An 18,033-nucleotide genomic window follows, 5' to 3' on the forward strand; every position below is an offset into this window, starting at 1 on the left:
CAAGCATGAAGTCAAAGGATAGAAAGTATTCTATTCTTTGATAATTATAAAACCACTCCCATGAGTAATGGTCGTGTGTGTGTGTGTGTGTGTGTGTGTGTGTGTGTGTAGAGAAAGAGAGAGAGGTGTTGCAAGAAGAAATGTGCCAGCCACTGTGCATTCTCTGATACAGTGTGTAAGACAACCCACACAACAAACAGTAATACAGAAATATAGGAGAGGGCATTTGTCGCCTCAGTCCAGCTGAGTCCTCAGTGTGGTCATCAGTCATGGAGTGCTCAGGCAGCGTCTGGAGCAAAGGAGTAGACCTTCAGCTTTTTGGATGCTCTTTGAGTTCAGTGGTGGCAGAGCAAAGAGACAACATGTGTCTTGTAGGAGCTTCATAGACTCTTGTGAACATCCTGCCATTTGGGGGAAACATCATTGTGAATTTCCAGGCATGAGAAGGCTTGGCAGATGTTCTGGGATATGGAATGAGATGGAAGGAAAATACTACAAGCTATGTGTGTGTCAATTATTCAGTTATTTTTTTCCAGGCTCTGAATTCGCTCCTTGATTTTACCTTGTGATGCTGGACAGCGACTCTGAAACCACCTGTGAGCTTCCATGGAGCTCCTTGTGAGGCTCTGCCTTTTCCAGCCACTAGGGGAAGACTGCAGAATTTCAGGACAGAAGAGGCCAGTTCTTCCATGACTGCTTGCTATGAACCTCCTGTGTCTTGCTGTTCTTGGGGCCTCAGCACACTCTCACTCTGTGTGTGTGTGTGTGTGTGTGTGTGTGTGTGTGTGTGTGTTACTGGTGTTCCTGGCATCCCTTTTACCTCCGGGATACACTCCCAGACCTATTTTATATTTTTATTTGGAAACAGGGTCTCTTAAGCCAGCGTGGCTGGCTTCGAACTTGCATGATCCTCCTGTCTCCCAAGCGCGGGGATTACAAGCGTGTGTAACCACGCCCGGAACACTCTCACTTTTTGACACTAGTAACAGCAGCACCTTCCTATAGTACAGCTAAATCCATTTTGAAATTTTCCAGCACAAGACAAATAAGATTCCTTGCCCCCTACTTACAAAGCTGGGTTCCAGTTCTATGAGGACATTTTTTATTCAATTTGGACAAAGTTTTATTAATTGTGCATATTTATTTATATTTATATAAACTAAGTGTAATTGAAAATAATTTTTTACTAATTATACTTTATATCTACTCTAAAATTTATTTATATTTTTAAAGCATTTATATTGTGGATTTTTATTTTTTATTTATTTTTTATTGGTGCACTATCGTATCACATCATAATGAGTCATGTTAACAGTGACATATATTCACACAATACATGGTGCCCTCTCTCCCACCCCCACTTCTCCATTTCCCTCCCTCCTGATACTGAGTATCCTGGTTAACAATGTTATATTCACAGTATAAACAGTAGCTTGTAGCTTTTTTATGAATGAACTTCACACTTCTTCCTTCCCTACTCTTCCTTCCTGGCCTTGCTGAGGTTTCCCTTCCATTATCTGGAGTCCCTCTGTTATCCCTAATACTCACTAGCTTGAGCATATTAGAGAAAACATATGTCATTTCTCTTTCTGTGCTTGGTTAATCTCATTTAACATAATGTTCTCCAGGTCTTTCCATTTTCTTATGAATGACATAATTTTGTTCTTTATTGCTGAGTAGAATTCCACTGTGTGTATTTCCCATAATTTTGTAATCCATTCATCAGTTGATGAACACCTAGGTTGGTTCCATATTTTGGCTATTGCAAATTGTGCTGCTATGAACATGGGTATGCATATATTGCTGTAGTTCTCTAATTCCACACCCCTTTTGAAAGATACCCAGTAGTGGTATAGCTGAATCTCAGTATAGTTTTGATTTGCATCTCCCTGATTGCTAATGATGTTGAACATTTTTTTATGTCTCTATTTGCCATTTGTATCTCTTCTTTTGTGAAGTGCCTATTCAATTCAGTTGCCCGTTTCTTGATTGGGTTATTTGTTTTGCTAGTGTAAAGTATTTTGAGGTCTTTGTATATTCTGGATATTAGCCCTCTATCAGAGGGGTAGCAGGTGAAGATCTTCTCTCATTCTGCAGGTTTTCTCTTTAGATTCTTGATGATTTCCTTGGATGAACAGAAACTTTTTAGTTTGATGCCATCCCACTTGTTAATCATTGTTTTAATTTCCTACAATTTGGAGATCTTGTTGAGCAAGTGCCTAACCCTGTGCCTGTGTGTTGGGGTGTTGAACCTATGTCCTCCTCTAATAGCTTCACAGTCTCTTGTCTGATTTCAAGGTCTTTGATCCATCTCAAGTTGATTCCTGTGGATGGTGAGAGGTAAGAATTTAGTTCCATTTTTCTGCAAATGGATAGCCAGTTCTCCAAGCATCATTTGTTGAAAAGGCTGTTTTTTCCCTAGCATATGAATTTAGCCCTTTTGTCAAAGATCAATTGCATATCAGTATGTGGGTTTGTTTCTGTATTTTCTATTCTGTTTTATTGGACTCTGCCTGTTTTTGTACCAATACCATGCTGTTTTAACTACTATTGCTCTGTAGTACAATTTGAAGTCAGGAATTGTGATGCCTCCTGCATGGTTCTTATTGTTGAGAATTGCTTTTGCTATTCTGGGTCTTTTGTTTATCCACATGAAATTAATGACTGATTTTTCTAGGTCTGTGATTAATGTCATTGGTATTTTGATAGGAATTGCATTGAATCTGTAGATCATTTTTGGTAGAATGGCCATTTTGATGATATTTATTCTGCCTATCCATGAGCAAGGGTTATCTTTCCATCTTCCAAGGTCTTCTTCAATTTCTTTCTTTAATGTTTTATAGTTTTTATTGTAGAGGTCTTTTATGTCTTTGATTAGGTGTATTCATAGGTATTTTATTGTATTTTATTAATTTCGAGGTTATTGTGAATGGAATTGTTTTCTGTTGTCTGCTGCTTACTTCACCTCAAATCCTTGTTTTTCTTGCTAGAATTTCTTGGGGCTATGGAGCCCATAGATGTTACTTGGGCCAGCAGCCCAAGATGGTGTCAGCCACCACACCAGGTCAGTAGTGTGCTCTGGCTCTTGCTATTGGTCTTCCATTCCGACTATTGGATATTATTCTGCCGTGGTTTCCTTTTTTTTATTTTCATGTATATTTGCTGCTTTGTTTTTCTTGTTAAGGAGCTGCCTTCTCAGTACCTGACTTTTGTTTGTTACAGCTACTGAGATGTGCTGTGTCTCACAGTCACCATTTTTCTTATTGTTCTATGAGAACTTCTTCCATGCTCAGAGATACCATTTTGCCAACATTTCTTTATTGTGTCTATTAAATCTTAGAGATATTTTCTTATCTTTTTATTGATCTAGTTACCAATGATGTTTCTAGTTAGCATGTTTTTATGTTAAATTCCTCCTGTTCAAACAACTGATGTGGTTTCATATCATGTGTATTTGTGACAATGCATTGAATCCATGGAATGGGAAGGACTGTCAGGAATGAGTGTAGGTGGAATTTCTCTGTTCCTTAGACCTCTTCACAACATGACAGTTTGCTTTTCTAAAGCTGCCAAGAGATTCTTTCTGGCTTCCATTTACTTCTTTCCAGAAAGGTCCAGAACTTTGTATAAGGTCATCTGTTTAGGTCAGGTTAACTTAGATTAATCTCCCATTTGACTAATTTAGTATTAACTTATTTGGAACCTTAATTACATCTGTAAAGACTCTATTCACATTTGTTAGACAATGTAACCCAAACATTGGAATAAAATTTCTTGAATTCACAGACCCAGCTATATTTCAAACAGGAGATTATACAAACGATGTATACCAGGGGATGGGAATCTCGAGCATTATATTAGAATTCTATCTGCTGGAGAGGCCAGAGTCATTTACCAAGCAGGAATGACATACAATTTTTAAAACCTAACCATTCCTAGGATTATCTAGGCATAATTTGCATGGCTGTCATTTGACTAGGTAGATTGGAAACGACTTCAATCCAAGTGACCCCCCCCCTTTTTTTTTTAAAGGATCTTTTCCACATCCCCTGAGTAGTGCACACTGCTCAGGAACTGAGCTGCAAGACCACATGCTGAGCAGTTGCTTTGGCAACTGGTGCATCCTCTGTGCCATTTGAACACTAGTTAAAACTGCTTTTGCAATGGCATTGCTAAGCAGAGCTGAAACTACAATGTTCCAACACGTTAGAAACTCAGGTGTGGCAAAAGCCCAGAGTGATTACCTTAAGATGCAGTACAAGCTTTTGTACCTTATATAAACCTACAATATATATTCATTGATTTTGCTAGCCTGTACCACATGTATAGCAGTTCTGCAGCAGGTATATGTTAGATAAACTAAATTCCCTTTGAAAATGGTTATTTATATGTATCTGAGCCAGCACATATACAATTTAAATTCCCTTGATCCTCAGTTACCCCAAACCTGCTTTTAAACAGTCCATTAAAGGCATAAAAACAGCAAATTCCTTTTTGTCAAGCTAATTATGTTTCTGACTAAAGTGACCCCTGTACCTTTAGAAATCATGCTCATTTGTCAAATAGGAAGTACTGTAATTATTCACTGTATTGTTCACAAATGTGAACAAGTTATTTTTAGTCATCCAGATGCAACAAAAAACAAAACAAAAGCCCAATAACTCTGGAGTGAATGCTGAAGATGTTTCATTCCCCTGGTGCATGGAAAAGATACAAGCCAAGCATTGCTGTCCCTCCAGGTAGAAATGATAATCCACTTCCCTTGTCAGTCTAGTTTCCAAAACCAATATTTGCCAGTGTGGTTCATAGAATATTAGCTCCTTGAGGTGTTAATAGGTATTATTGGCAAAAAAGGTTTCAATTGCCTAGAATGTCAGGAAATGTAGCACATGTTGCCTCTCCCTTTAAAAAAATCACAATATATGTTAGCAGTTAAAAAAACCCTAAGCATTCCTAGAGAAGGCTGCCTAATTCAGTATCCCCCAAACTTATTTGACCACAAACACTGTCCTCCCTGCCCCCCTAAGTGACTCTGTGCACCTTCTAATGGTATTCCAGAAAAAAATGTTTCTGAAATACTCTTTGAGAAATGCCATCTAGGTTACCAAGGCATTTAGTAGCAAGCTTTGTCCTCATTTGCTGTAGATATAGTTCCTCTAATTGGGATGAGTATATTAGAATAAATATTGATTGAGCACTTGTTTTTTCTAAGACATTGCATAATATCTCTTTATGATCTTTTACTGTCCTTATTAGAAAGAAAATCATACTGTTGTTTTACTGATATACATTAAAGTTCAAGGAAGTACAAAAAAGTTCTTAGACACCCAACTACCCAACTAGTCCATCAAACACAAAGCCTGTACTCTTTGCAATGTTAATATGCAATCTCATGTATAAGACCCTGAAATGAAAATTACTGACAACACATATTTGCACTTTTGATCTAAAATGTATAGCTTTTGTGAAGGCATTTTGGAGAAGTCCATAGGAAAGAATTAAGAGCCTGATGATGTGTCCAACTAAAGTTTTGAATACTGTCTGTTGGGCAAAGATGCATCACTGTATATGTTTTGTATTAATCAAAGACTCAAGAAGCCTTGGCATGAAGAACACAGATCAGGTGGGATGTTGGGTCCAGGTGCCCTCGGGCTCTTGACAAGCTGTGGCTTCCAGGTGTGTCAATGTTTCTACTCCATCACTTCTATCCTGGCTGGATGTGTGTAACCTTGTTAGATTTTGATTAAAATGACACCTTCCTAAATTTTCTCTTTAAAGGAAAAGTATGTACTCGGTCAATCTTTGAAACATGTATTAATGATCGTAGATAAATAATTTGAACAGTTCTTTCCCTTCTGAGATGCACTGTAAGAACAACAATTATGGAAATAAAGTGTAGGAAAATAGCCCCTTATAGCTAGTTTACGGAGGACTCCAAATGTACAGTGACATTCTTTATGTCAACAATGGTCTTCTCGATATTATATTTGAGGCCATTTTTAGCAAAAACAATTCTTATGCTATAACCTGCTGGAATGATTTTGAATAACAGTGTTAATAAAAGGTAATATGTTGAGACTCAGAGTTTTATTGAGTTGGCTAGTAGGAAGAATAATATTAATAAGTATTAACATTGCACAGTAAGAAAAACAGGACATGTTTATGTTTTCCATGAGTATGATGTATGAGGTGGTTCCAGAACTCGGTGTTGCTCAATTTCAACCATCATGCAAGGTATTTAATCAGGGGGCCTTTAAGCAACCCACTGTGGTCTTATAAAATACTATGACCAAAGAAAGTGAGGAATAATCATTTGTAACCCAACATGGCCCAGAGAAAGGCTTTTTGCCTACTCTCTCCAGGCAAAGGCTGCACTTACCTTTCAGCGAATAACTCTCAGCCTTGTCTGCCCCAATCACTCCTGCTCTAGTCAGTGCAGGAAGTGGCCAAGCATGGAGGTAAACCCCACACAGCGCAGTTCACTGCTCCCTGGCCAGTCTTCTTATAGTGCAGGAATGCTTGCCATTTTTATATTTGTGTATGTAGTATCTATGCTCCTATTTATGCAAGCTCTACTAGTTTGTGTTAAAATTTTGTGGTTTCTGAAATAAATCACTCACCTAGGTATAGCTCTCTCCCAGGCTATGACGAGGTAGTTATGTGTAGGGCCCAAGGTGGTCAATTTTATTCATGATTTCTCATTAGAATTCCTTAAAAATCTTTTTTTAAAAAAATACTTCAATCTGGGTATTAACAAAACACTTAAATTGAAATGTCTGTCAGTGAAGATAAGGTATAATTATTTTCTATTTATTTTTAACCTCTTTACATTTCTTTATCTATATGATAGTTTAAATTTCTTTTTTTTGGCAGTACTGGGATTGGAACCCAGAGGCATTCGTTCTCTGAGCTATGCCCCAGCCCTATTTTTTATTCTCTATTTTGAAACAGAGTCTCACTAAGTGCAAAGGGTCTCACTAAGTAGCTGAGGCTGTCTGCGAACCCGGATCCTCCTGTCTCAGCCTCCCGAGTACTGGGATTGTAAGCATGTGGCACCACGCCCAGCTGATAGTTTAAATTTCTATAATAAAATGTTCTCCACCATCAACTATTTGCTTACCTTGAAATACAGTTCATAAAGAAAGGAAAACTTCTTCTTTCCCTTTAAAAAAATAATTAGGTGGTATGCCACTCTCTTCTAGTGAGATATTTTATATAGTATTTAATATACATGAAAAGTAGAAAAATGACATAAAAATTCACAGGATAAGATAGCCACCATTTAGCATCAATAATGACAATTCATTTCTGGACTTGTTTTCTATTTAGCCTAATCCAACTTTTACTACCTTGATCCTCTGTATTATTTAGATACAAATGCTAGCTATTATGTAAATCTGAAAATAGTTTAATATGGATGTATATGAGGCTAAAAGAAGATGACTTTGAGAAATATGATTACACTATTAAAACATAAGTTTAATTTCTTTGTATAATCAAATATGCAATCAACATTCATACTTTCTTAATTGTCCCATGTTTTATAGTTTGTTGGCTCAAATCAGAATTCAAATAAGGCACGTTCGTTGAGATTGGTTAATGTATTTGTTATATTTTTTCCAATTTATAAATTGCTTTATCTCTTTCTCTTGTTGAGTTGGTCATTTGTATTATGAGATTTTCTAATGCTGGAAATATGAATTTCTAAGACATCATTTAACATGTTTCAGTGGTCCCTTCATTTCCTATAAATTGATAGTTAGAAGTGGAAGTTTGATAGAATTTATACTGGATCATTTTGGAAAGACTCATTTCATAGGCATCGTGCACATTCATCAGTAGACAATAAGTTGCTGGTTGTTTCTTTCTGCGATATTAAAATTATGATGATCAATGACTAGTCTCATTTTTTAAAAATTATGGTTTACAAAATGGTGATATTTGAATTCAATTACTCCTCCTTTACTTTGTAGCTGGTATAGTTCTGTATTGAAAAAATTCCATTATCAACTATTTGATTATTCTGAAATAAAATTCATATTGTGCATCCATCAGCATACTCACAGTCATAATCTAAAGACCTGACCATATAACCTAGAGGAAAAAAGATTTGTTTCCTTACAATTTGGAGATCAGTTCATGTGAAGCTGGGGACCACAGATCTCAGAGTGCAGAGGAGAGAGCAAGTGGGCTGTGTTCACATCCTGGAGCTGGAAGCAAGAGAGTGAGCAAGGGGATGAATAACTCTTTATATAATCCCCTAGGCTACACTCTCAGGGACCCCTCCTCCAGCCATAATACCAGGTATCACTTCTGGATTACATCCCCATGATCCAAATAGAGTTAGGGATGTAGTTTGGAAGCAGAATGCCCCTGGCTTCCATCCCCAGTATGGCAAAAAGTACTGAATATTAATAACTGAGCTTTTTAGGAGATAATTCATATCTAACTATAACATATGGTAAGAAAGAAAAACTGTGTCTTTTCTTTTGTTTACCAGTTTTCAAATAATTAGATGACATACCCAGTTTCTTCCAGTGAGATATTTTATATAGTTTAATTATGAATGCACAAATTTTAAAATACATTTTTTATACTTGCAAATATTTTGTTAATTCATGCTGAAGTTGTCCCAGCAGTGGCCACAGTAGCCCCTTTGTTTTGTGTTCTGAATCTTTTGGACTATCCTAGTAGTTGTTGATAGCATTTTTACTTTCTAGTGTCTTGAATGTTAGTTACTGGGAACAGGCATTTTTCCAAGAAGAAAGAAACAAAAAGATCTTAGTCCTTTTTATGGAGAAATGTATTTAGAGATACAGATGTGCTTTCTAGACATGCTCATTGTTTCTGGATTGCTTGTTTTCTAAGCCATTCCAATGGAGCTGGTAAATGTGTACTTATATAGTATATATTTGTGTGTATATTTGTGTGTATATATGCATGTATCTATGTATATGTATGTATACATATATTCATGTATATATGTATATGCATGTATACATGTATGTGCATGTATATGTAAATGTAGGTATATTTCAGTATGTATATGTATATATAGAATAATATTATTTATGTATTTATTTAATTTTAACATTTTATTGGTGCACTGTAGTCATACATCTTAATGGAGAACAAGATGGTAGAAGAATACATACATGTACATATCACTCAATTAGCCCTTACCCAATTTCCTCCCCATTCCCTCCCCCACTCCATCCTTCTCATGTTTGGTTTAGTGATTGACTTTGATATGTTTGTTACTGTATATCATACGTATTAGAGAATTCCTGCCATCCCCTCAGGTCACCTTATTTGTTCATCTATAGTATCCCCTTCTTCACCTAGAGTTCCTCCTATGACCCATTTTCTCCCTAGCTATGATTTTAAAAGACTTCATATTTCAGAAAAGTTTAGATTTACAGAGATATTAAGAAGGTACAAAGGTACCTTCACACATGCGTAGCCTCCTATATTATCAGTATTCTCCACTGATAAATGTGGCACTTGTGTTGAAATCTATGAACTTGCATTGACACATCATTGCCCTAAATCCATAGCTTAAATTGGGATTCCATCTTGGTGTCATACAGTCTACAGGTTTGGACAAATGTGTAATCACTTGTATCTGCTATTACAGTGTCATAGAGAATATTACCACTACCTTAAGAGTCCTCTCTTCTGCCCATTCATCCGTCTTTTCTAACCCCATAGTTTTGCCTTTCCCAGAATGTCATATGGTTGGTAAATTCTAGTATGTAGCCTCTTCAGATTGATTTCTTTCACTTATCAATATTCATTAACATTCCTGCATATCTTCTCAAGGGCTGAGTCTTTATTTCATTTTAATATTGAATAATATTCCATTGTCTGACTGTATCGTGGTTTATTTTTCCATTTATCTTCTGGAGGATGTCTTGGTTGCTTCTGAGTTTTGACAACTGTGAATACAACTGTTATAAACATCCATGTGCAGGTTTTTGTGTGGAAATGAATTTCTAACTCCATTTGTTAAGTAAAGGAGCTAAATTCCTGGATTTTATAGTGAGGGAATGTCCAGTTTTGTAAGACACTGTCACACTGTTTTTTAATCTGGCTGCCCATTTTTGCATTTCCACCAGTAATGAATGAGAGTATCTGTTGTTCCTTATTTTTGCTAGCATTTGGTGGTGTCAGTTTCTGAATTTTGTTCATTCTGATAGGTGTGTAGTAGTATCTCATTGTTGTTTTAATTTGCATTTTCTTAATGACCTATGATGTAGAGCATCTTTTTACATGCTTATTCATCATATGTGTATCTATGGTGAGGTAGTAATTAAAGTTTTAGGTCCATTTTTAAATAAAATTATTCTCTCTTCTTACTAATGAGTTTTAAGGGTTCTTTGTAGTTTAGATGTCAATCATTTATTAGATATGTCATTTGAAAATATTTTCCCCAGTGTGTGGCTGTATTTTTATTCACTTGACAGTCTATGGTAGAGCAGACCTTTTTAATTTTAATAAAGTCCAGCTCATCTTCTTCCTTTCATGTTCTTCTTTCCTTATGTTTTATCTAAAAAAATTGCCACACTAAAAGTCATCTAGATTTTCTCCTATGTTACATTCTAAGAGCTTTATAATTTTGTGGGAGATAAGAATATATTTTAAAATCCTGAAACAATGTTTTTCTTTGATTTCACACTTTTATATCAGTCATTTTTTATTTTAATTTTTTATTTTTTGGTAGTACTGGGGTTTCTGAAAACCCTTCTGCCTCTGGGTTACACTCTCAGACCTATTTTTATACTTTTTTAAAATTTGGAAACAGGATCTCTTAAGCCAGCGCAGCTGGCTTTGAACCTGCGCAATCCTCCTGTCTCTGCCTCCCAAGCACGGGGATTACAAGCGTGCGCCACCGCACTTGGCCAGAGTCTTTTTATATTCCAATTTTTAGTTTATAATTACTTTAATATAGTTACTCATTTATGTATTCTATTTGTCATATTTTCCAAAAATGGTCACAGTGTTTTGTCATAGACAGTCAAAATGGTGTTTCTGATCCCATGTGTGCTTTCAGAGCTCTCTTATGTCATGAGGAAGTGCAGTATTTTCTTTCCCTGGGAACTGGGTAATCCTTTGTGTCTGCTTTGATGAATAGAATGGGACAAAAAAGAGTACCTATTTCCCCACAGCCTTGCCAAATTTTATTGTAATTTGATTGTATTGAGAAGGAGGGAAATGAGGGGCACCAAGAGCATGTTCCTGTATGCCATTGTCAACATGATTTACATTATTATATGAGACTATACGGCACAAATAAAATCACCAAAAATGAAATAAAAATGTCTGGTTACCACATTGGTAACATCATAAAAATGAGACCCCCCCAAAAAAAATTCCTGCTTGACTTATGGAAGCTAGCCCATAAAGGGTGATCCATTTTCTGCTAAATTTTCTCTAAGGAGCTCCCCTTTGGACCCAGCACCATGTTTTAAGGATGCCCAAGCTCCAGAGAAGTTACCTGTAGGCATTACAGCCACCAGCTTTGGGTTTGTTCCCAGCTAAGAGTCAACTTCTGACTTGAGTTCAAAATTTCTAATGATAAACTGATTTTTATGTGACTTAGAGGCAAGACTCTAGATACTCAAAAGAGTTTAATTTCTTTCTGTAAAGCTCAATTATTTTATTAGACTCTGTTGTAGCTTTCCTGTGATAATTTTCCCCCAGGTATTTGGTATACTCTTTAAATATGAACTTCCAACTCTTTTGTTTGTGTTTTATTATTATTTTTTTAATTTCAGGAAATTTTTAGTGTTTGTTCTCTGCTTTGATTTTTCTCTTGGGATACTTATAATAAAATGTCAAATATTCTTTGCTCATCTTTTAAAGCTATCTCACTCTCACAAACTTAGTTGTCCTGAGTATACTTCATGGTCTTCCCTTGTGGCAAGGAATAATAGGGTGCTGAGAAAGGAGGAAAAATTTCCCCTTACCAATTTCTGTTAGGTTGACAATTTTAGGCAATTTTTGAAATAGTTTTTTTTTTAATTTCCATCAATCTACTTTTCTATCTGTACTCCTCTCATACACGCTTGCCTCTCTCATACACGCATGCCTCTCTCCTCCCAGCCTCTAATGACTTCAAGTCATAGCTTTGTAAAATTTCAGTGAGGGGCAGGACAAAGGTTTGGACCTCTGAAGTGATTAACTGACATACTGTAGCCTCAAACTACAGCTTCCTCTTCATAAAGCAGCTGGTTGGTTTCTGTCAACCATTAGAAAAATTAATGTAATTAAACCAATTCACAACAGTGAATGACTGATAACCCATAACTGTTCTGCAGCTATGAATATTTTTAAAGATGATGCTTGAATTACTAATTTGAGAATTTTAAACTGTTACTAATTTAAGAAGAACCGCAAAATACAACACATCAGGCAGGCCAAGTCAGTAATAAATTTTATACAAATGAGCTAACAAGTGGGGCCATAGGTTAGAAGAATGCAAAGAATGCAAGCTATCCTCTGCACATTTCCAGAGAATGCCACAATGTAGAAGGTGCCCCAGAGAGCTGATTTACTCAGTGGTTTTATTATGGTAAATCAATTAAACTTTCTTCCTCTTCCTCCTCCTCTTCTTCTTACTCTTCTTTCTCTTCCTCCTCCTTTTCTCTTCTCCTTTCCTCCTTCTTGTTTTCTTCTCTTTCTCCCTCTTCTTTTTCCTTTTACTTGACAGTTTTCTACAAAGAATTCGATTTCACAATGTCACCTCAAACACCAGCAGCAGGGTCACTTATAAATATATGCATATTAATAAGCCAGATATTTTGACATGAAAGCTATCTGTAGACCTGCTTGGGCTGTTAAGTGTCAGATTGCCAGATTTCTACCCCAGTATCCATCCTACCCTTTCTCCTTACTCAATAGAATGCTGACATGGTAGACGTGGGGGACAATGTCTCTAGTCAGTAGTTTACATTTCTCAAGCTCCTGAAGATAGATTATAGACATATATCTATGTTTTGTCCACAGAGATATAAATAGAAGTGTAAATTTTCCAGAAGCATCCTTCAAAAGGGAGGTGATACCCTTTCATTTTTGCTGTCTTCATTTTACTTATTGGTTAGAGATACAGTCGTCATCCTGGTGAGGCAGAAAGATAAGACACTGGACTTTTGATACCCATATAAAACCAAAATAACAACCTCGTGGCCAGCTTTTACTTGAAAAGGAAATGAACTTCTATATTTAATTCTTTGTTTTCCAAGTCTGCATTATGCACAGGAAAATCTATTGTTGTTAGAACCCCCTAAGTCTCGATTTATCCAGAGTCAGGGCACTGTTACCATCATTTAAACATGGCCTAGTTCGTAGTTGTTTAAAAATGTATAAAGTTTCTGCATAAGACTATTTGTGTAGGGAAAATAAAGATGGTAGAATACAGGAAGGTTATACTTTCCAGTTGCTCTGTAGCTCAGAACTGAAAAAATGAAAATACTGTAAGGTATTTTCACTGTATTCACTGAAGGAATGCAGTGAATATCAATACTGGACAGTCAGAGACTTGGAGTCCCAGAAATTTGGAGCCAAGTTGGTGGTGGCAGAGATGCTGGATTACTGCAGAGGGGCAGTGGTAGCAAATGGGAAGAGAAACAGACGGATTTGGCATGGGAACATCTGTAGAATGGGAGGTCTGTTGTACTTGAACTAAACGAAAGGCTGTACTGTGAGCTGGCCTTTGAAAAGTGTTGATGTTTCTCAGCTAGGGAGCAGAGAGCTGAGCTAGGGATCCAACTTGTAGAGCTCACATTGGAGCTTTCTGTGGCGGAAACCCAGGAGATCTTAGCAGATATTGTCACACTGTCTTGGCCAGTGTCTACCGATTGGCCTAGGGTGCACCTGGAAGAATGTGATTGAAACAGCTACAGAGAAGAATGGATTGGAAATATTCAAGTTACAGATATGGAGCCTCATTTTTCTTTCTTTGAATCTGGTGGTTCATGTGAGCAGGAAGTTTAGGACTGAAGAGGCCAGCATGAGTACAGTTAGACTGAGTCTTGGAAGGCTATCTTCATAGGTAGTTGAGTGTGTGGAACCTGTTGTACCCTTCCACCTAGGTGAGATGGTTGTCCTACTCTGTGAGTGGAATCCTCAGGAGGCCACTGAGATTGGTATCTGCCCTGCCGGAGGAGTGTATTGATCTAACCTCTCCAGAGTAGATACCATCAAACAAAATTTCAATCAGAGCTAGACCTCCACTGCTTATATTTTCAATTTATAATTCTGCACCAGGCCTGCCTTGGATGTCTGGATGAAACTCACTGCAATAGATATTTCTCATTTCATCAGGAACTCACTGAAAGGGGCTTAATGCATTGCTTTTTAGTCTTAAATATACTTATGAATTGTATTTGTCAACTTTCTATCACTATAACACATACTTGAGGTAATCAACTTATTATGCAAAAATGTTTATTTTGACTTATAGTTCTGAAGATTTCAGTTCATGATTGGTTGACTGATTTCTTTTGGCCTATTCTGAGGCAGAGCATCATGGCTACAGCTTGGTGCTGAGTAAAATGCTTCACCTCATAGCCAGGAAGTGAAAAAGAGAAAGAAAAATGGGCTGATACATAGTCATCCCTTCAAGGGTGTGCCTGGAAACCTCTCACTAGGCCCCACCTTTTAAAGGTCCTACCACTTCTCAGTGGCACCATGCTGGGGACTAAGCCTTTAACACATGGGACTTTGGAGGATATTTCAGTTCTAAACCATATCATGAATGATCTTGAAATCTTGATAAAGTCCAGATTGGTATTCAGAAGGTCTGGAATTAAGCCTGAAAGTCTACATTTCTAATAAGCTCCAGGTGATACTAAGGTTGACATGATATCACCCAGAGTCTTCCCATATACAACTTTATGCCAACCCTCCTCTCTTTTTCTGCCTGTTCTCTCAGTTTCTGGCAGTAAGAGTCAGAAAACTACATGAGGATTAGACATCACATAAAGTTTGCTCTCCCCTGGTTCTCTTTCCTCTGCCCTATCTCTTTTCTCTCTTCTACTTTCATGAAACATCTTTTCTCTTCTTTTTCTCTCTAGCTTCCACATGTGAGAGAAAACATATGATCTTTGATTTTCTAAGTGGCTTAATTTGCTAACATGATGCTCTTCAATTCCATTATTTTCCTGAAAATGCATTTTGTTCTTTATGGCGGACACACAAGAAAAATCTGAGAATCATAGCTATTGCACATGTATTTGCAAATTTTTTTTTGCAAATACACACAATTTGCAAATTTTGCTATTACACACGATTTTCAAATTTTAAACAGCATGATGGCTATTAATTTGGGTTAGGAGAGAAATTTCTCTTTCTCTCTCTCTCTCTCTCTCTCTCTCTCTCTCTCTTTCACTCTCTTTCTTGCTTAAAGAAGAAATACTAAATCTTTTCCTTTTTTATTTTAGAAAAGAAAAACCTCTGTTTTTAACCTAGAAAATATATAAGTAGACATTTTTAAATTTTACACATTCAGCCTTTTCCTGTCCACATGGAATAAAAGAGCCAGCCTTGAAAACAAGTGACAGTGTGGAGATTTGTTTTCCTTAAAATAATTGCTCACAAATCTGAATGGAAGTGGGAGAGGCTGAGAAAGATTCTCCACTCTGCTCCGCGAGTTCTCCCATCGCTGCCTCCTCCCGGTGCAGAAATGGCATCAGGCACCACCACCACGTTCGTGAAGATTGGAATAATTGGTGGAACAGGCTTGGATGATCCAGAAATTTTAGAAGGAAGAACTGAAAAATATGTGGATACTCCATTTGGCAAGACATCTGATGCCTTAATTTTGGGGAAGATAAAAATGTTGACTGTGTCCTCCTTGCAGGACACGGCAGGCAACACACTATCATGCCTTCAAAGGTCAACTACAAGGCAAACATCTGGGCTTTGAAGGAAGAGGGCTGTATGCATATCATAGTGACCACAGCCTGCAGCTCTTTAAGGGAGGAGATTCAGCCTGGCGGCATCGTCATTATTGATCAGTTCATTGACAGGACCACCATGAGGCCACAGACCTTCTATGATAGAAGTCATTCCTGTGCCTGAGGAGTGTACCATATTCCAATGGCTGAGCCATTTTGCCCCCAAACAAGAGAGGTCCTCATAAAGACTACCAAGAAACTGGGATTCCGGTGCCACTCCAAGGGGACAATACTCACGATTGAGGGACCTTGTTTTAGCTCCCGGGCAGAAAGCTTTATGCTTTGTACCTGGGGGGCGGATGTTAATAATATGACTTCAGTTCCAGAGGTGGTTCTTGCTAAGGAGGCTGGAATTTGCTATGCAACAGATTACGATTGCTGGAAGGAGCATGAGGAGGCTGTTTCAGTGGACCGCGTTTTAAAGACCCTGAAAGAAAATGCCAATAAAGCCAAAAGTTTACTCCTCATGACCATATCTCAGATAGGATCCATGGAATGGTCAGAAATCCTCCATAACCTGAAGAATATGGCCCGATTTTCTGTTTTATTACCAAGACACTAAAGTAGCATGGCTACCAGAAGAAAAGAAGACTCTAATACTGGTCATTTTGGCAGTTTTGCTTAATTTGAGGAAAAATGGGAAAGACATATGATACGGCATTCTTGACTGACAGAGAACAAGTGTTAAGAAAGACAAGATACTGCACGTTACACATTCCACCTGCACAGCGTGGACTGCTTTAGAACACAGAAGAAAAGCAAATGGACAGTAAACATGGGGGAAATGTTACATTTGGGAGCAAAATCCAAGAAGGTAACTCTAAACTCCTAAGTTTACAATAATAAAGGTCAGGAGGTAATATCCAATTCCTGTATTGTCAAGGAATCTGAGAAAGAAATGGGAAAGACTGGATGTTTATTGATGCCATTGTAAAGTGGTACACTCTTTCTGGAAGGCAGTTTGGTAAAATGGATCAGAAGGTTTAAGAATATTTAATGTACTTTGTTGGGTATTCCTAGAGATTCCTAAAACAAAAATATCACAGATACAAATTATGCATAAAGAAGGATGTTTATTGGCATCCATTATAATTGCAAGTATTCAAACAATCTGAATATCCAACCATTGGAGGTAAATTCAATTGCTAAGCAGTCAACTAAAGATCATGTTACATAATACTGAGTGTCTTAAAGAAATGGTTGTGATGAGATTTCAAAGTAAGCATCTTACAGTGCTCATTTCAAATTACTGTATACATGTACAAACAGACTAGAAGGAAATACACATAATCTTTCATCACTGTATTTGGGAAAGAGATACGGGATAATTTTTATTTTCTTTGAATCTTTCTGTATCTTCACATTTTTCTACACTTAATATAATCAAATAATAAACATATAAAATTGAAAAAGAAGAGTTGTTTGAAATAAAGTAGAAGCAGAAAGACTTATGCTATTTTAAATTTTAGGTTGGTTTAGATTTTTTTAAATTTAGAATTACATTGTGGAAAGTATCTCTTTGGACCATTTCTTTAGCCAGATATTAAAATCTTCAGTAAGGGTTGAATTGTATACTTTCAGGGTGAAGTAAAAAATTATAGATATTATACATAATAACTCAGGTTAAAAATACTCCATAAAATATTCAGAAATTATAAGAAAAAAGTCTCTTGTTCCATTAATTTGTGGAAATACTTTGGGGCTTTGACTGTGTGTGTGTGTGTGTGTGTGTGTGTGTGTGTGTGTATAAATGGAATTATGTGTGATTATTAATTTCTAAAATTAAATCTCTTTCTTCTGTATATTCTTATCTTCTCCCTGAAAAAAACCCTCTCTAGAAACCTGTTTTTATTTTAGATTAAAAATGGGTTTTTGATGACTAATTCTCTTTACTTTAATTGAACTCTTCTTTATGTATGATACACTCTATCTTTTTCACTTTTCCTTTCTTGTTATTGTCTAATTGGTTGAGGCTGCTTGTTATTTTTTTCATGGATTTCTCCCTGTATGTTGGGAAAAGTATATATGTGTATATGTGATTACTTTAGATATTTAACCTGAATATTTGTAAATG

At 36.7% G+C, this 18,033-nt stretch overlaps 1 pseudogene across 1 annotated transcript; it reads left to right on the plus strand.

Annotated features, from left to right (window-relative positions):
* The first annotated feature begins 15,685 nt into the window (after positions 1-15,685).
* LOC308273791 (S-methyl-5'-thioadenosine phosphorylase-like) lies at positions 15,686-16,521 on the plus strand (annotated as a pseudogene). The gene has a single exon. The product of its transcript is annotated as an S-methyl-5'-thioadenosine phosphorylase-like (transcript).
* Positions 16,522-18,033: the final 1,512 nt, after the last annotated feature.

This window comes from Muscardinus avellanarius (genome assembly GCF_963383645.1).
Source record: "Muscardinus avellanarius genome assembly, chromosome: 15".
Lineage (NCBI taxonomy): Eukaryota > Metazoa > Chordata > Mammalia > Rodentia > Gliridae > Muscardinus > Muscardinus avellanarius.